This window comes from Lissotriton helveticus, chromosome 3_1 (genome assembly GCF_964261635.1).
Source record: "Lissotriton helveticus chromosome 3_1, aLisHel1.1, whole genome shotgun sequence".
In the NCBI taxonomy this organism is placed as follows: domain Eukaryota; kingdom Metazoa; phylum Chordata; class Amphibia; order Caudata; family Salamandridae; genus Lissotriton; species Lissotriton helveticus.
Genome location: NC_136061.1, coordinates 1,928,527,105 through 1,928,547,482, shown reverse-complemented (window position 1 = coordinate 1,928,547,482; position 20,378 = coordinate 1,928,527,105). Strand labels below are relative to the sequence as shown.

Sequence of the window (20,378 nt, the reverse complement as noted above, 5' to 3'; positions counted from 1 at the left end):
CCGAATGGCCGCAAGAGCAACGTGTGCCCGACGAATATTATGGTGGGTCACCCGCTGGGGCATCAAGCCAGCTTGGTCGGGGTGCACCAGGGCAGTGATAAGAGGCCGCAGGCGATTGGCTAAAGCCTTGTGTTACAGCAAACAAATAGAAAAGTGTTACAGCTAAAGCTTGGCCAAGATTTAAGCCTCCAAGTTCAGAAGAGAAATAGGGCGATATGACACGTGTTGGTCTGGAGGTCGGCCAGGCTTTTTGAACACCACCACCTCCGCATGTCTCCAATCGCGAGGGAGACAGCCCCGCTCCCTGGCCTCTTCTACTACCCTCAGAAAATGTGACCCCAGCTGCGAAAAAAAAAATCACAAGGAAAACCGTTCGGCCCCGGGGCCTTCCCAGAGTGGAGGTCCCCCAGTGCAGCATCCAACTCCTCCTCCGTGAGTGGAAGATCCAGCTCTGTGCACGCCCCTTGTCAGACAAAGCCTTAGGCGTGAGGTCATCAAGGAAACGGCCTATCACCTCCTCATGGAGACACTCTCTGGGGTCATATAACTCCGCTTAGTACGTAGCAAAACTTTCAGCAATTTCAGAGGGATCTGTAAGGGACTCCCCATCCGGGCCAGCTATACCAGGGAGGGCCTGAGAGTGGAAAATCCCTTGACACAACCCGTGGAGCATCTTACTGGATTCATCTCCCCACTGGTATACCCTACTGTGTGTCGTCAGTCAAGTTAGACGGACCTCATCCATTATAAGGATGGCATAGTTCTGTTGTGCCAGCAGTAAATGTTGATGGACCTGACTCCTCCCATCCCCTCTACTGCGGTGTTCCAAGTCCATAATTTGAGTTTCCAATTGTAAAAGGGTCTCCTTACGCGCTCTGCGAGCTGCCGCACAAAAGGAGATGTCAATACCCCTTATAGTGGGCTTCAATAGCTCCAACAGGGGTTCGGCCCCTGAAATCGATCCCAAATTGAGGGTCAGATATTGGGCAATTGCACTCTCAATATGCTCCCTATAGTCTTCCTTCTGCAGGTTCCAAACCAAGAGGCGCCAACGGAAAGGCTGTCTCGCCCGACCTACCTGTAGGGTAATGGTCACCGGCGAGTGATCAGAGAGAACCCGCGAAAGGATATCCGCCTCGACCACCCTGCCCGCCGCCACCCGGGGAACAAACAGATAGTCTAGGCGGGAATAGGAATTGTGAACTGCCGAGAGATAAGTGTATCCGTGCAGTCGGCGCCAAGGGTCCACCCAGACAAGCCCAGACACCTGAGAGTGTAATTTCGTGGGCTGACGGACATTTATATATCCCCAGGGCCTTCAGCGATCCCTGGCCACCTCCATCACATCATTCTAGTCCCCTCCATCTACGGACATGCCATCTGGTATATCTACCCACAAGGTCAGAAGTCGCTCTACTAGTGCCAAGAAGTTACAAATAGCGCCCTTGTGTGTCAGCCCACATCTTGACATGTGTATATGGAATCCGGCGATGGATCAGGATTGCCACCCCTGTGACTCCCTCACAAACCCGGAATGGAACACCTGGACGTAACCATATCGCTGAAGGCAGAATGCCTTCGACCCCATAAGGTGTGTTTCCTGTAACATGACTATGTCGGCATGAGCTCTTTTGGCCTGTTGGAGTATGGCCCGCGTTGATTTTATCCTGTGCCCCCTGACATTCCAACTTACAATTCAAAGGATACCGGAGGGCACCCCTGGGCTACCTAACGGGGCTGCCATGAAAAACCCTGGTGACAAGTGCTGGTGCAGAGAAAGGTGTTTGGTGTGCGTGTGGAGGCCTAATGCTAATGAAGCATAGTGCGATCCGGGAACAAAAACAACAACCCAACGACCCCCCACCCTATACCTCAACAACAATGAAGTACCAGTCTTGGCGGGTGTGGCCTGCCTGCAGACCCCAACAGGAGGTCCCAGGGCACCCCGACCAATGGACCCCCCACTTATAGCCCATTGTCAGGAAGCACTCTCTCTGTCAGGGAAGGTCCAACAGAGAAACTGACCGTCACTCGGGCTTCTCCGATCAAAGCAGTAGTGTCGAAATCACACAGGACTGCGGTCACCTCCTCCAATTAGGAAGCTGATGTGTGATGCTGAAAGGCCGACCCGGCCTGGGAGGACGCACCGCCGGACTGAGACCGACATCTGGATCTGGAACGTCTATTACCTTCAAGCTTTGACTTGGGCAACCTCCGAGCTACCTCGCCGGATTAAGAATCAGATTCCCGCCTGGGGGCGTGTGGGGACGCAGACTCACCATTTTATCTGTCCACTGAAAACGTCCTCTGGCGTGCCGAAAAGGTGAGTGCGAGATTGATAAACCACCCGAAGCCGGGCCAGATACAGCAGGGCGTATGGAAGTTTAAGATCTCGAAGGCGGGCTTTGGCTGCCAGAAACTATTGTCTCCGTTGCTGGACCAGCTTTGTATAGTCGGTGTTGGAACTGGGGTCACCAGTCCCCTAGGGTAGCATGGCACGAGCGGGTAGGCATCCGAAAGCACATGTGTTAAGCGATCATGCAGCACACTCTCACACTGAGACAGAAACCTGGGCACGCAATAAATGACTCCACTCCAAAGTTTGTGTAAAAAAACAAGTAATTTGTATTAAGATAAATAGTTAAATAGAGCAGGATCAGGGAAATCATAAATTCATTTAGAATACATGTGTCTCCAAACTTCTGATCAATATCGGATGAACAGATATTAAATAATCAATAATTATTAAATATTGGATCAATAAATATTAGTTAGATAAATAGTAAATACTCAATACATATCAGATATTAGATAAATACATTTTCAGAAATCCATAGGCCTGTCCTTTGCCTTGCTTCATGACAGCACCTGTAAAAATGCATTGATGAAACAACCAAATAACATGGCATTTGTTCCTGTAGGGTTTTCACCTATGTTTCACCAACCATAAATAGGTGAATAAATAACTGTAGGTTTCAGTCAATAAATACAGCCCTAAAGAGGCGAAAACATTTCACTAAGAATAAATATTCCATATAGCAAGGATGGGCATACCTTTTGGAGAACTTCTCATTGGGCCCAGATAACCCTTGCATTAGCCAGCATTAACTAGGAGAAAACATTGCAAAATAAATAAATATCCCCTTGTGCCGGTTTAACTGTTGCCTCAATTAGGAATAACCCTTTTAGGTAACACTCCTAGTAAGAATAAACATTAGGCAGTTCAACGGTTTAAAGGAAAACCTTCCCATTGGTTATACATCAACATTACATTCATGAAGTAACCTCTTCTCGCTGTAGGAATAAAACAATTCGTTAAGTGTAGGTCAAACATTTCCTTGAATATGAAACACCATATTAGAGGGAACATTGGCTGTGCATAACTCTTCTCCCATATTAGGAGTAAAACATCTCATAAACAGATAAATGATGTATCATAACTGACTATAGGTTGAAGTTATCACTCTCCTCACACAGGGAAAAGACTTCCTGAAAAAGTCAATGTAGAACATTTCATTTAACCAGCATTACCCATTTCATCAGGTAAGAATCAACCTTTCTTTTAACTAGGTTAAACTACTACAACACCTGAGGCTGGAATAGACATGACATGTGACCCCAGAAACATTTCACCACATAGGGTTAAGCGCCCCATTACCTAAGGCACCCAGTTAATTACTCTCTTTGAACCAGCATAGGCATTTTCATGGAGCACGAACAAGCGTTCCATTGGGTAAAGTAAACACCTTTCCTTAGGTAAGGATAACCACTTTCTGAGGCAGCTAACAGCATTCAGACAACACTGCCTTAGGCAGAAATATACATATCCTACGTTTGGGGGCAGAACATTTTAGTACCTGGCTGTAGGGGTTTCAGGAAACCTGGCACTAGGCGGGATTTAACATGTCATCAAATAGGCCCTCCAGAATTGCAGAACTAACAGGACTAAACATTTCCTTTTCCACAGATCAGCATTTCCTCATGAAAGGGAAAACATTTTAGATTAACAACCCCAGTATTTCATTATGGCAAAGTTAACCCAGGCCTTAGGCAACAAGTAGTCACGTCCCCCAATCAGGGGTTAACTTTAAAGGGCCCACCAGTCAATCTGGACCTCCGCCCAGTTCAGGTAGTGCTGGGGGCACAACGGGGCCACTGGGGCCCAGTAACAACTTTTCCCAGGGGAGGGGCGGACACGGGGCCTTCTGTGGCCTCCCGCCCTCCTCCCCGAGGATTACCTTACTCTTCGGGCCGGTCGGGCCCCTTGCGTAGGTTTCCGGCAATGTCTGGGCCTTGTGGGGCTGGTGTTTCCGCTGGTGGGGGCCCAGGGAGGGCTCTCACTCTCCTCAGGGAGCTCTCCGGGATCTCTACCCGGCTTCCGTGCTGCTCGGGGGGGGGGGGTCCGTCCGACAGCGGGGCCGGCCCAAGTCTCAGCGCGGCAGCAGCCAAGAGCCGGACAAGCAGGCGGGGGCGCGGCTCTAGACGCGGCGCGCCCCCGTCACGTGACAAGGGTGCCGACTCCCTTGCAGCTTCAGGGACTGCCGCGGGCCTTCCTCCACATACCGGCGGTCCTCTCCTCACACCGCGGGCCGCCGGGGAAACTCCTCACTCCACGGCCGGGCTGCGGCGGCGACGACGGCCCTCAGATGTGGCGGCGGCCCTCTCCTCGCACCGAGGGCCGCCCGGGCAATTTCCACACGTCGCTAGGCGCTACAGGTAAGCGCTTGGCACAGGCCGCGCCTGAGGGGCACTTCTCGACGCTCTGGGACGACCCAATGGCAGGCAGAAGGGCGCTGAATACTGACAGCGCCTGGGGGCAAAATATAGCGCTCCTCAAGGGCACAGGATACGGCGCTTTTCAAGGCACGCAATCTCTAGCGCTGATGAGAGGAACAGAACATAGCGCTTTACACAGGCACTGTTCCCAGCGCTTTGGGGGGGGGCAGGATACCGCACTCCTCCAGCACTTGAGGCACTTTACTACGCTTTGCAGGGGGGGGCAACTTCCACAGCCCTGCAGGCAATTCACAGCGCTCCCACAGGACACAGCAATTCTTCACCAGTCAAGCGCTTAGAGGCAATGTAGCGCTTAGGCGGTTTCTAGGTTGGCGCTTCATTAGGAGTTGCTTTAAAATAGAGGCAGCTCACAGGACAAGCCACACAGCAGCGGCAGGTTAACTCAAGGACCCCAGGTGGCGTCAGGGGGGGCACAGGGAGCGACACAGCGCCAATACCTGGGTAGTTCCTCAAAAAGTCCTGTGGTTGCTTAGTTTCTTGTTGGCATGATGTTTCTTGCGCCCTTGTAAATAGAAGCTTAGTTTCTTGTTGGTGTGATGTTCCTTACGCCCTTAGTTTTGTTGCTTGGTTTCTTGTTCCTTGAAGGGGGGAATAGTTTGGTGGCTGGTGTTCCAAGTTCTTCTCAACCAATCCCTTCAAGTGGTCCCTGGGGGTTCCCTGCCGCGGGGTTAGGTCAGTGGGGGGGGTACAGGATGCCTCAATACTTGTAAAGCAGCACACTAGGCCCTGTTATTCCAGCATCATAAGACCCTGCCCTGACCCCCACTGCCTATCCTCCTGCATAGGTACTTCCCCAGGTCTCCCCTCAGTCCCTCTCCTCAGGAAAGTTTCCCTCCCTTTCCTTATATACTGCCAGTTGACAGTTGGTGGTGGCAGTTGGTGTCACCTCACCTCTTCCAGAAGGTTCCAGAGGCTTCCAGGAGGTTCCACCATTCTACCTGTGGACAGGCTGGCAGGCTAAGTTGATACATTGTTTGGAGGGGTTCCAGCCAGGCCCTGGCCACTAGAATGCGCCCACTAAACCACGCTGCAGCAGCAGTGGTCAGTGGCAGCCATATTAGGGGTATAAGGCACCTGTATTTTAACACTAGTTTTAAACTACACAGGGCATTCTCCACCACCCAAGGCCTTTACATTGTTGTTACCATGAGGGCATTCTGATTTAAAAGGGAAATAAAAGGCGAAAAATTTTGGGGAAAGGGCAAAGTCTCACAGTCGGGAAATATCAGGATGTGGGTGTTATCGAACAGCAGAGGTTCCTTGGCCCTGGCCTGTTTAAGAATAACGTCGCGATCATGATAGTTCAGCAACTTTGCGATGACCGGCTTCTGATGAGAGGTTTCTGCATAAGGGCCATATGTGCACGTTCCACCACAAAACTGCAAGACAAGGACTCCAGGCGGAGCCAGCCCTCCAGCCACTGAGAAGCAACCGCTCCATCGCAGCCCTCTGGGGAGCCTACAAAGCGGAGGTTGTTATGCCTGGCCCTTCCCTCGGCATCTCCCACTTGTGTCACCAGACCATGTTATGTTGTCACCAGTGAAGCCCCCCACTATGCAGGGTGGTGACTTTATCTTCCACTCCAGAGATCCGTGACTCCACCTCCGTGCTGCGTGTCACTGCATTACGCAAATACTGCCGTAGGAGCATGACATCAGAGCCGACGACTCCAATTTTAGCATCTAGACGTCCCTGGACTGCATAATAGCAGCCATGAGTGCGGCGTTGTCCGGCATGTCTCCCTGCGCCCCCCCCCCGGTGCTGCCGCAGGGGCCCCAGGGCTTGTGAATCTGTCGACCGTGCTCTGTTTGGCCAAGCCCCCGCCCGTTTTGTCCCTCATGTCATCCACCAAGCCCTCCGACTCCCAGGATACCTTCACGCCTGTACACCACGCTGATCTGGCAGAAGACTACCGGCCCCCTAGTGCAAGATAAAGGGGAAGCATGCTCCCGTGGGCCAGCCGATCCGTCGCAACCCCCCCAGTCCAGAGAGAATATGAAGCGGAGGAGGGCCACAAAGTTGCAAAAATGAGGTCCGCGCGACCCGATCTGGCCGTTGAATATAGGACCGCCAACAAGGGGCGGGGGATGGGCCCAAGGAGCCCAACACCGGTCAGTCAGTACCCACGGGCAGTCGCCCACCGCTGGGGTGACACTATGGCCCACTGGAGCCCCCCGCACCGACTCCCAGGGAGGCTACACCCCTGCGAGTGCCCGTGGCTGATGAAGCTCTCTGATGGGAATCTGGGGGAAGGGGGCCCCCGCACTCTCTACTTCGCCCTCATGTAGGACTGCTGCCTGCCCCCAACAATCACAGCAGCGGCCGAGATCCAAGGCCCTCGAAAGCCTCGCAGCCCGTGAGCCCCTCAGCTTAATTGTGTGACCTGAAATGGCCGCCAAGCGAGTGCACATCGCTACAGAAGGGTAGAGGAGCAGAGGGCGGCCCACCTGGTGTCGGAGAGCAGAGAAGGCTCCGGAGACAACGCCGGTCCAGCGTCAAAGAAATGTCCGCAGGTCCCAGGACACAGCCTCACCCTCACACTACTCCACCCACGGCCCGATATGGCCGCCGATAACCCGGCAGCTGCCCAATGGGTGCGGGGGGAAGCAGGGAAGAAGACAACTTCAATCCAAGCGGCGGCTGCCTGACCCGGGCAGTCACCGCCGCCCGAGACCCTAACAGCACGAGCAGTCTTCAAAGGCTCTCAGCACTCCACCAGGGGCCCCAGACAGCGGACACCCCGTCCTCCAGTCGTCGCGCTCCGCCTCAGGCCACGTCATAACCCAGCCGCCTACAGGCGGCGATCCGTGCCACCACTGCCACATCGCTCCGGGCAGCAATCCAGGCTTGAGCAACAGAATTAAAACCAGTGTTAATAAGAACTGGCATATTTTAAATTTTGATGAAGAATTGAAACTTGAAAAGACGCTGTTTGCTTTTAAGCGGAATAAAAACCTCAGGAATGAGTTTGTCCACACTTACAATGAGGACCAACTTGAAAGCCAAAGAACCCTGGACAACTCTAGAGCCGTAGGTAACGCTAAATGTGGATCCTGTAGCATTTGTTGCTTATGCCTCCAAGGGAAAGAAGTGGAATATAACAACATAACTCTTAGATCTAAAACCCTTAACAATTGCAGGAGCAAAAATCTGATTTATTTGTTGTTATGCCCATGTGGCCTTGGCTATGTGGGCGAAACCAGCAGAGAACTGAGGGTCAGGGTCCAAGAACATAGATCTGCTATTATAACTAGGAAAGAAAATGCACCAATGGTTTCCCACTTTGTTGAGAAAGAACACAATGAAAATGACCTCCGCTGGTTTATATTAGAAAAAGTGACCTTGAGCAGACGAGGTGGCAACTGGGATACCAAGCGGAAAGCTCGGGAGCAATGGTTCATCTCCTTTTTAGATACCATGCGTAAGGGTTTGAACTCAAGAGATGAATGGGAACGCTTGGGTTTTCAGTAAACTGTGCTTGCTCAAATTAGATAGTTAATGTCTCATGTCATATTTGGTTAGACATGTGGTGAACTTTGGAGTTCATTTTTTATGAGCTCCATTCACCTGCATGCGAAACCTCTTTTTAATTACATGAAATGATAATTTGCTGCCTTTGCATACTTTAGCTTTTTTATTATTTTTTTATCTTGTTTCGTTTGATAACTTTATTTCGGTCAAGTAGACCATAAAAGTGGACATAAAAACAGAACATTTCACTGAAGGTTAAAACAATAAATTACATGTACAGTCAAACCTGAAGGATAAAATGGATTAAAGCAAGAGTTATCAACGATACAGTATGATAAAATATACAGCATTATAAAAAACCTCTCCTTCTATGCCACATACTCAACAGGAATCGTGATACAGCAAAGACAATTGGAGGATGTGTATCAAAACGAAGGACCCTACAAGCATGGGCACATTGGGTGAAACCAAGATTCCTACAAAGTGGGATCAGCCAGCGTTTCATCTCCTGGTAGGCAGTGCAAAAAAAAAAATGGAAAATATCTTCTCGCTTGTAACTGCAAGCTGGGCAAACAATGGTCTCACTATTGGCCCATCTACCAGTGAATACCCTAAGTGGGAGGCTACCGATCCTAAGCTGTATGTAGAGTTTCCTTGCAAGAGCGGGATAGATTAAGTCCAAGAAATTCTCCACACTCGGTTCCACCTTCACTTGCAGGAACTCCACTGTCAGTCTACCCAGAGTTGAAGACTCTGGAGGGATTCTAGATTGTAATTTCTGACATGGTTTAGGAGATTAGCTTTCGTTAACTTCTGGCAGCTATCTGCCGGAGTCTCCCACAACTCGGGTAAACCAATTTGATTGCAGAGTGCCCTCACGTGTGCAAGCCATGGGACCTTCCTAGTTTTTAAAGTAGCCCATACTTCAGTAAACTCCGCTTTATAGCCCGTCCCGACGTTGTCCGGGTATGAATTGCTGCCGGCCAGTAGTATATTATTTTGTAGGATTTCGTTTTGCTAGCATTTCTTATCTGTGACAGGCCTGTGAAACACTCCTATTCACAGTGCACTGCTGATGCACTTAAGAGTGCGCGTTCAGTAGTGTGTGAACTCGAGTTTCCCTACTTTATTTTTCCTTGCAATATTATACAGCGCGAACTCGACAACATGGCATGAGCACAATTTACATTACAGAAGAACACATTCATTTGTGGTAGGTACGGGGAGACAAAGCGATTTGCCTGAAATCACAGGATGTTGAGCTGATGCCGAGATTCGAACGTAGCTCCCAGGCTCTAAAGTTCGCAATTCTAGAACTTGTGGCGGGAGGTGTGTCTAAAAGTGTATGTCAGTGCTGGCCATCAATGAGAGAGACCTGTGCTTTTTTCAAATCGGTGGTGAAAAAATATGAGTATGTTGCTGGAGATTTGGGCCGCCGTGCCACCAATGTACTTACCGGGGGAGGGTAAACACCCATTATTCCGCAACTTTCTTTCCGCATACCATCACTCCGCATACTTTCATTACGAAAGTACCATGACTCCGTAATGCCATTATAACGCATGGCATTACATTTGATATGCTTTTACCACGCATACATCTACAACGAAATTCTTGTAAATGCATGAATGGAAGAGGAAGTACTAACAGTCCTTAGAGCAATAAAATCCGGCTCCCCTGCAGATCCATGCCCACACTTTGTATTCTCTGAAATTGCACCGACTCTATGCCCAATCATCACCAAACTTTTTAATCAATCTCTTGCCTCCGCGTCCTTTCCAGATTGCTGGAAACACGCATCTGTAACCCCCCTCCTGAAGAAAGCTGGGGCCGATATTCTCAACCCAGAGAACTATAGGCCAATTTCACAACTCCCTTATCTCTCCAAAGCATTGGAGAAAATGGTTAACTTACAGTTATCCAAATATCTCGAGGACAACTCGCTTCTGGACCCCACCCAAACTGGATTCAGATCCAACAATAGCACTGAGGCTACGCTGCTGGCAGTGTCGGACAGTGTCAGATGCATCACTGACCAAGGGGGCTCGGTGGCTCTGATACTGTTGGACCTGTCGGCAGCGTTCGACACAGTGTCGCACAAATGTCTATTGAACATTCTCCGGAGCAAAGGAATACAAGACATAGCGTTGCAATGGATTGAATCCTTCCTGTCCAACCGCACCCAAGCAGTGCATATGGGCCAATTCCATTCTGGACCCCGTCCCATTGGCTGTGGAGTCCCACAAGGAGCTTCCCTAAGCCCCACTCTCTTTAATGCCTACGTATCATCTCTGGCTGACATCGGAAGAAAGTGGGGCATCGGCATTTGCTCATATGCCGACGACACGCAGCTGATGGTGACCTTGGATGAAAGATCGGAAAAATTAGAAACAACTAAAAACAAACTCCACAGCTGCCTCTCCGAAATGGCGGACTGGATGCGTAACCACTGCCTCAAGCTCAATGCCGGAAAATCCGAAATTCTATTGTTCGGAGGAGCCAAACTTTCGTGGAACGATTCTTGGTGGCCACCGTCATTGGGAACAGCCCCCGCCCCGAAACAATATGCCAGGAATCTGGGCATTATGATGGACGACGCACTATCCATGAAGGACCACGTGCGCACACTTTGGGGTAAGGGATTTGCAATCCTGAAACTCCTCGCTAAGATCTTCACATGGATCCCACTTGACTGTCGTCGTACGATCACCCAGGCCCTTCTAGTCAGCCGCCTGGACTATGGCAATGCTCTGTTCGAAGGAATGAACGAGCAGTTGTTCTCCCGCCTTCAGGTTCTGCAAAACCAGGCTGCCAAGCTGGTATGTAACAAAGGCAAACGAGACTCTGCATCGGCATGTCTAAAACAACTCCATTGGCTGCCGATGCGCCAGCGCGCCACATTCAAACTACTTTGTCATGCGCACAAAGCCCTCCATAAAACAGGCCCTACAATCCTGCAAGGGAAAATTGAATTTTATATTCCAAACAGGAACCTAAGATCCATTAACTCAGCCCTAGCAAAACCCAAGCGTATTTACAAAACAAGAACAGGAGGACGAGCCTTCTCGCACCTGGCGGCCAAACGATGGAATGAACTACCGATGGATCTGAGACACACTGTGAACCTTCTTTCATTCCGGCAAAAACTCAAAACACATCTCTTTCCCAAATACTAACCCCCCCTGCTCAAACCTCTGCAGCCCTTTCTTATTCAGCGCCTTGATATCCCCTGGGATGAATGCTGCGCCCTACAAATACCACAAATAAATAAATGGTAAAAGCATGTTTTTTTTAAATGTTTGGATAAGGTAAGTATGGGTATATGGGTACATGTTTTGGGGCTCTGAGGTATATGTTTTGGGGTGTTTGGGTATTTTAAGGGTTCAGATATAGTTTCGGGTTATGGGGTACAGGGGTAGTTTTAGGGTTTGGGGATAGGTATGGGTTTTGGGGTACAGGGGTATTTTTAGGGTTCAGGGCTAGGTTTGGGTTTTGGGGTATAGGGGTATTTTTAGGGTTCAGGGGTGGTTTGGGGGTACAGGGGTATTTTAAGGGTCAGGGCTAGGTTTGGGTTTTGGGGTACAGGGGTATTTTAGGGTTCAGGGGTAGGTTTGGGTTTTGGGGTACAGGGGTATTTTCGGGTTCAGGGGTAGGTATAGGTTTTGGGTTACAGGGGTATTTTTAGGGTTCAGGACTAGGTTTGAGTTTTGGGGTACAGGGGTATTTTTAGGGTTCAGGGGTATGTTTGGGTTTTGAGGTACAGGGGTATTTATAGGGTTCAGGGCTATGTTTGGGTTTTGGGGTACAGGGGTATTTTTAGGGTTTAGGGATAGGTTTGGGTTCTGGGGTACTGGGTATATTTATAGGGTTAAGATGGGTTAGTGTTTAAGGGTGTTGGGGTATTTTAAGGAGTAAGGGTGGGTTATGATTATGGGGTGCAGGGGTATTTAAAGGGAGCAGGGTGGACACCCGGAGCTGAAATGTACAGAACCTGGGAAGAAAAAACAATGAAATATTGGGCACAACGCTCGCTTTTTTTTCCGTAATCCCGCGCCCTGCACACGCCCACGCCCCCAGCACATGATATGAGACATGGCATGAAGGGCGGAACATACCACACGCCCCCAGCGTTTGTCACACCCCCAGCACACGCCCACAGCACAACGCAGACATGCCCACAAGGGACTACTTTGTTGGCACTGTTCTTTTACCTTTTAAATGTATATGGTGGGCGTCTGCATAGCTAATGTCATTCTGCTGCAACTGCCCTTTCCAACGCTGTATTGGGTGTTGTAATTGGTGCTGTGGTTCCTGAGATTACCCGCCTCAAAGGTTTGGGCTCTCTCTTTATTATATTAGTATAGATTAATTCAGGGACAGACCAAAGCCTCTTCCAATACATTAATGGCCGAGCAGCTACTACCTCCTCTATCGGTTCTAACCCCAGGTCCATACGCAACGGAGTTAATGGTGTGCTGATTGGTAGATCGAATAGGTTCCTCATGAAGCCATGTTCTACCCTCACGAGAGTCACTGGTCGTTTATGGCCCCACAATTCTGCACCATACGTAGAGGCTGCTCTGGCCTGAAGTTTATAAATTTCTACGACAGGCGCAGCAGGCTTGAAGACCGAAGACTTATGAACTTTCCTAATTCCCCCCACCACCTGGGACAACCTGAGAGACGCCTTAGCTGTCTGAGCCCCCCAATCAAAGTTTTCAGTCAAGGTAATGCCCAGGTAATCGAAGATCTTTACTCTTTCCAGTCGTTTACCATTTAACAGAGGGTTCGGACGTTTTTTTTGGGTGGGATTAAAAATCATATACTTGGTCTTGTCCAAGTTAATCTCTAACCCTCGCTGTTCGCAAAAAACAGCGAAGCCTTCCAGGGTACGCTGGATCGCCGTTGATGTTTTAGATAACAGCAAAGTGTCATCAGCAAACATCAATGCGGGGACTCGCCCAGTCGCCAACCCAGGGGCATCACTGTCCTTTACATGCAGGAGGTGGTCAACTAGCCCATTCAGATAAAGGCAGAATAGAGTTGGGGCCAGGACACACCCCTGGCGTACCCCTTTCTTCACAGGGAAGCGATCCGACAGTTTCCTATATCGTCCACACCTAACTTGTGCATAATTATTGGTATGTAGTCTAATCAAGATGTCTAACAGTTCGGGAGGAAGACCCATACCCTGCAATACAGCCCACAGTTTTTCTCTTGGGACTAGATCAAATGCGGCACGCAGGTCCACGAATATGAGATAGAGGCTGCCACCCTCTACACATACCGTTTTCCAAAATAATACCTGGAGCCTAAAAATTTGATCGATTGTAGAAACACCCGTCCGGAACCTGGCTTGGAATATAGACAGAGTCCCATTTTCCTCTATCCACCCCTGGATTCTATCTAGAATAATCCTGCCCATCAACTTTTGTGTGGTATCTATCAGGCTGATGGGCCTGTAATTAGACGGGGTTAATGGACAGCCTTTTTTGTGAATTGGGACAATTTCCGCTCCAAACCACGTATCCGGCGGGGAACTACCCTTAAGTATTGCGTTAAATAGGACAACCAAATATGGTGCCCAGATTTTAGGTTGTGTGCGAAATAAATCACCGGGGAACTTATCCAGGCCAGGGGCCTTGTTAGGTAGAAGTTTAATTATGGCTGTCTCAACCTCCCGAAGGGAGATATCTTCATCCCCAACCATAGGGTGGGCACCGAGAGGGGGCGTTGTGCCCTTGCCCTGTTTGCAAATCAAGGACCCCACCAGAGAATACTCATTTAGCGGTCCTAGAGTAAGGGGCTGGGGAGTTTCATCATCGACCTCCGTCGTCGGCACCAGCAAGGCCTCCAAACTATGTTCATAAGAGTTCCCAAGGGTGGCATGTGAAGGTAGCTGTGGTTCAGTGTCAGTATATAAAGCCCCAAAGTGTGCTTCCCATGCTGCCGGTGCAATATTCGCCAGGATTGGTGCTCTACCCCCAGAATTCACAATAGACCAAAATGTTTTGGAATCTTTGGTCGAAAGGGCTACTCTTAAATCCTACCACCTTCTCTCTTCCCAGTTCTTCTTCTCACGGTTAACGAGCTGCTTGTACCTGAGCTGGCACTGCTTGATGCGAGCCCTGTCCTCATTTTTTATAGCAGATAGAAGGTCACTTTTCGCTTTCCGGCAGGATGCGTCATACCACGGATGTTTTTGGTGAGTGATAACCTTCCCACTTCCACCTGGGAAGAAGACATCCGATAAATTTACAATCAATTGTTTGTGGACATCTACGGCCCTGGTCCGCGCCTCTAGGTCAAAGTCCTTTTCTCCTACCGTACCCATTTCTAGGAGCTGCGGTAGTGCAAGCTGGTATATCCCTGCCAGTTTGGACGGCGATTCCTGGATTTTCGCCCACTTAATTTGTCGCCGATTATTGGAAAGGACGAGTGGAGGTTTGACAGAGTTAGGGTCAGGCACAGTTCTAGACAGGCCAAAACTCCCTGGTTTCAAAAACAGCACAAGGGCGTTATGATCACTATCGCTGCGTTGGTGTATCCTGAAATCAAAGACCCAATTCCAATGTCTGGCTTCAACTAATACATAATCAATATTGGAATTTTGCCCCAGTCTATTAAAAGTTGGTAAGCCCGGTCTGTCTTTGTCCACCCTCCCATTACACGCCCGCAGAGACGTTGTAAGGGATAAGGATTTGATTTGCAGTACCAGCGGAGTCCAAGCTTTAACTGGGGCTATCCGTGGTTCAGGGATGTGCCAGTAGTTGTCCTCATCCACTAGATCGGCTATATCAGCGCCAGCGAGGGGTTCATACTGGCAATTGAAGTCGCCTCCAACTAACAGGGCTATTGCTGGGTCAAGCGATGAGATAAACCGCCCTAAGATATCGATAGTGGGAGATTCCTGACTGCCCTGCGACGGTCTAGAGTAAACATTGAGAAGGGTAACCTGAGTAGAATCAGGCAGTGTCAAAAGGACACATTGGATATCTGGTGAATTGGTAGGGACATGGGCTGCCTTAACACCCAAGTGCGTGCCAACCCATATCGCTAAGCCACCCGAGGGTCTCCCCCTACCGCTTGAAGTTGCCAATACACTAAAAGTGGCAAAACCATCCCATGAGATCTCTTCCAGGGCCCACGTCTCCTGCTTGATACAAATATCATGTTTTTCAATAAATTGGCCCCACTCGGGAGTAGACAATTTAATTCTCAGACCAGCCAGATTCCAGGACAGGACTTTAATATTAGCTTCCTTTGTCCCAAAACTGCTAGTGCCTACAACTTCTTTGGGATCAAAACCACCAAGTGCATTGCCACTAGAGCACACCATTTTCTCAGTTGCTTCGGAATGTTCAGCTACTTGTCCCAAATGTGGCATACCGGCCGACCCTGTAGCATCCTCCTGCGTCACACAGGGAAATGCATCAGAGTCTACAACCAGGCAGACGTTTCCCCTAAGCTGCACCACAGTTGGCTCTTTCGACCCCTTCCCTTTTGCTGCCTCTTGTTGCATATTACTAGGGTCTCTGATAAGATTAATGTCAACAGTAGACCAGGTTCTCTAGCTACTGATAGCGGATGTGCTTTGACCACAGGTTGTCAATCTACTAAGTCGAGAGTACTAAACCTATTGTACTGGGGAAAGAAGGAGAGCAACGGGGTAGTAATTTGTGGGCCCTCCCAGTTATTCAACTCTATTTGGTCTCTGCGTAGTGGTGAATGCAGGAACCCCCGAGACTACCCCCCTCTAGGTTGTTTCCGACCCACATTGGTAACAGGATAAAAATAGGACAGGTGTAGGGGTAAAATTTGCATTTTACTCCCCACTAGGGCCCCCTTGTGGCCTGACATCAGGTATAGAATTGCTGATTGGCTGGTTGCTATCAATTGAATCTCCTTTCCCAAGTTGCATCCCCCCATCTAGGGGACCTGCCCCAACTGCAACTTGCAGATCTGCCTGCAACTGGGGTGGGCCAGTTCGGGACTCCAAGTGCAATAGTCTCTTCTCAATCTGCACGAGTCTATTGTATATCGGGAGACAGGTCCTTGTAAAAATACGCTCCAATTCCCCCGAGAATGCAGATCCCAAATCTGCCGGATTGATGTCTCTGAAGTTCATTGGAGTGGTGGCCACTGGAGTGGGCTGTGGGCTTGTCACCCAAATATATTGGGCTCTTGAACTCGATTCTTCATTTTTGTCGTTCCCTTTTTTAAGTTTAGCTTTTTTACTAGTTAAGGGTGCTCCTCCGCGCTTCCTTTTCACAACCAAGTCTGTTGACACTTTAGCGCTCTCCGCCTTGGAGCACTGTAAGGATCTCGTAACTGGTCTCAAGTTTACGACGTCTGTATCACCATTGTGGGGATCAAATGCACTAGTACAGGTGGTGCTTTGATCCTACTATCTTGTATGAGTTCTGAAACACGACTAGGCTGGGTATTTGGGCTTTCCGTCTCCAACTCGGAGTCACCAATGCTGACCACATGTTGATGGTTTGGGGAGATTGAGTGCAGTAGTGGCCCCAACGACGAGCGTTTATCAAAGACTGGGTCTAGAGACAGTCTTTTCTCTGTCAATTCAATTTTGCGCAAAAGGACTGACGAAGCCCTTGTAATAAAGCAATCTAGTTCCTACGATAGAACTGCCCACGTTGGATTTCCCCCCCTTTCCATCAATGCTGGTGGCCATGATAGGAGCTTAATGAGCAGCTGAAGACCCTCACAGTTATCTGGCCACTAGCAATAATACAAGGTGTGTTTTTGCAGGCACAGACCTTAATCCATGTGATGATAGGGGGGTGGCCCGTCCTGTCCTCTCTCGGGCTCGAACGGGCTAAAACGGGCCCGCCCTTGGCCTGGGCTTCGCCCGGCTCGTCCTGCGCGCGTCCCGCGGGGCGGGACTATAGTGCTGGTTAAGTACACCTGGGCAGGGCGTGGCAGGAGGGCGTCTATCTCCCCCGCTGCCTTCTGGGGAGCGTAGATCTCCTCCTGGTCGTAGCCCCTCTGCTGCTGCCGGTGAAAAAGTCCCAAATGCAAGCGTTTCCCGCAGAGCGGGAAACGCGAGAGGTTAACAAAAAATCAGAGTGGGGAGCGTGGTTCTCCTCCTGTTCGTGGCCCCCTCTGCTGCTGCCTTGAAAACACAGATCCGATTGCGAGCGTTTCTCTGAATTAATGTAATCATTTTTGGTTTTAATTTTGTCGTTTTGGTCCATTTTGAGATCGGGACCTGTTTATTTGGCATCTGCTAACCGACAGATGGCGTTTTGAAATCAATTAAGACACCTGTGGAGCATTCTTTGCTCCACGGGTCGCTAGCCAATCACAAGATGGCGAGCGTTGTTGCGGTCGTCGCAAATGTATCAGTTCTTAATATTTTTTACAGCGGCAGCTTATAATGTTTGAATTTTCTTACAATCTTTGGTGCAAAACACTAGGTCACTGCTATTGCAGGTACTCCTTCCGTTGTTAGGGATTGACTCCCGTTCACATTTAGGGAGTTTAAGATTGCGCCCGCTATAGTACACGAATACCACGTGACTTGTTCACCCCAGCTGTCACGAATTTGCATCGGGCAGCGCGGGACTCGGTTAGTATAAAATCGGGCGCCGATCGTAAACTAGAAAAGACGCTTTTGGAGGAACATTACCCCACGTCAGACCACCGGTTTTACTTTTTGGGACATTTATTTCGAGGTAAGCAAATCCGTGGTAATAGCGGTCAGTAGGCATCTCTGTGCGTGCATACCTGCTAGCCCTCTATTCGATTGGCCTTCGCACGTGTATTATTTAGGCTAAAACCGGGATTCATTTTCATGTAATATTATTTCTCTCTTTTCCTAGAGATAACTCGATAGTGAGAGTCGCCGATCCTATGGGTGTTCCTATATTTCTAAGTACATATTTAGACGCAGAACGAGAGAGGACTAAACGGGTGCTTCGTTTTGCTTGTTTTTAAGGTATGTGGTCAGCTGAATGCTTAGTACAAGATATAGTGCAGGCAGAATCACAACACGGGGCATCGAGTTAATATATGTAACCCCTCTTCTCTAGATTGTCCTGATGATTCTTCTCTAGATTTTCCTGGTTTTTAACTTGGTTACTCTGGATATACTGAGGAAGGAACTGTGGTAGTTTACCCATCTGAAGAATACGATACCGCATTAGCTTCGATTTATATGGTAGGTATTTTGTTTGGAGCTTGATATTGTCTCCTCTCTTTATTGCACGGAAAATTGGATTTCTGACCCCTGTCGTTGTTTTATCTCTTTTTTGTCTTGGCCGTGAGTGACGGCAGGTCACCACAGGCACTTTAATCTGTTCTCTACAAATGAACCACTAAGAGAGTATTCATGAAGATATGAGGTATTATATCATTCTGTTTAAATATGCACTATTATGTTCATTGCATCTCATTCCAAATAATTAATGAAATTCTTTTAATAAGTAGGAGCTTGTTGGTACTAATTATGGACCTACAGATTAGTTGAGTCCAAAGGCACTTTTTTAAATAAAAGGCCAGCTTAAAGATTCAGAAGTAAATGCATAAATATGTTTAAAAACTCTGGACTTGATTAGTAGCTAATTCCCTAAGAATAAACTTCTGGTAGGGGTTAGCGATTAGTGACTAAGGCAAAAATAGACCCCGGTACTTTTAATAGACCGGTTTCTTAACCAGAACATTTCGGTTTCGAACTGTTTAATCAAACATTACAACAACTCTGAGAGAATGATGTATGGTGTTCAATATAGGAGGGTTGTGTGCATGGTGGTTTTGTTTATTATGTGAGCCAGTAAATCAAATCAAATCAGTTTGTATTTTAACATGTATGTTGTTTTATATGTTTTTAATAGATGTTGCTATAGAAAGTGGGAAGATTGTGTTTTTGTCCTGATGAAGGTGGGCAGTTATCCTTATTGGACCCGCCGAAACGCGTCGAAGCTTTAATTCTGGGAAAACTCCACGGATACATGACATATGCAAACAACAGCTCCTGATTATCTAGCTAGAAGTGTTTTCTGCCTAGAGCTTTGTGCATACAATTTATCTATCTATAGGTCGCAGTACTGTGGTGCTCCCAGATTTGATACATATTTTGTCTTGCTGTGTTTTTGTCTCACATGTTGATTTATGTTATGTTATTTTATGAAATGTTTTTAACTTGTCATTTATATTGTACAATGAATTTTTAACCACATAGCTGTTTTTGTTATAATTGTTAATAAACTGTATGGCTATTTTCTCTTAAATTGTTCTTTCTTAAATTGTTTTTGAATTGATTTGCTTTTCTGGTTTATTTTGCAAAACCCTGGGAGTGCGTTATATATATCTGGTTAAATGCTTAGTGTGACTGTAAAATTGTGTAGTTACACTGGTTTCCCAGGGGAGCTTCTTTCTGACAATTAGCAATCCAGGCCGAAACAGGGCTTAAAGCGCAGCCCCCACAAGCACCCCACCAGGAACGCGATCCAGGTCTGGAAAAGAAATCGGAGAAGCAGGATAATTCAAGGATCTTCGCCTAGGCTGGACAGAGCTCACCTAACACACGTCTGCCATCGTGGCTTGCTAGGCCCGCTAATCCAATATCTTATAATTTAACATTGTAAACAACAGTTACATGTAGAACTCTATAACAACGAGAGCACACAGGGGTTCAAGTAAGGATCTTCAGACATCTACCCAGCTTGCCATAATAACTGGTTTTCTTTATTATAGATAACGTACATTCTATTGCTGAAGGCGATTCGGTGTGGGCACTCTGTGTCCAGGGCGATCTTCCCTTACCCCTTGCCTAACTCGTCAGTGAGCAAACAATAGTAGTTGTATTAGTTTGGTAGTCTACGAGATGTCAGGTGTGCTGTCCCCTTCTCATATGCCTCTGGCATCAAACTCCAGCAACACCTCCAACCACAGATCGGCTATGGGGCGGTGTCTCACACCTCTATTATTTTCCTCAGTCAGTGCCCCCTTTTCTGCCCGTGCCCACGCCGTGACATCCTTCTCCCAATCCAAGTTTTTGGGACCTGCTGTGGTCTGCCATCTTAGCGATATCTGTCTTTTTGCCAATATTAGGGCTAGGTCTATAAAACGAGTGCCACATTTTTTGG

At 48.4% G+C, this 20,378-nt stretch overlaps 1 long non-coding RNA gene across 1 annotated transcript in view; it reads left to right on the top strand.

Annotated features, from left to right (window-relative positions):
- Positions 1 to 20,060, top strand: part of LOC144825218 (uncharacterized) — a 43,768-nt gene extending 23,708 nt beyond the window's left edge. The window contains exon 3 of the long non-coding RNA XR_013609337.1: positions 19,125 to 20,060. This is a non-coding gene — a long non-coding RNA (uncharacterized LOC144825218). The remainder of the gene's footprint in view (positions 1 to 19,124) is intronic.
- The last annotated feature ends 318 nt before the right edge of the window (positions 20,061 to 20,378 follow it).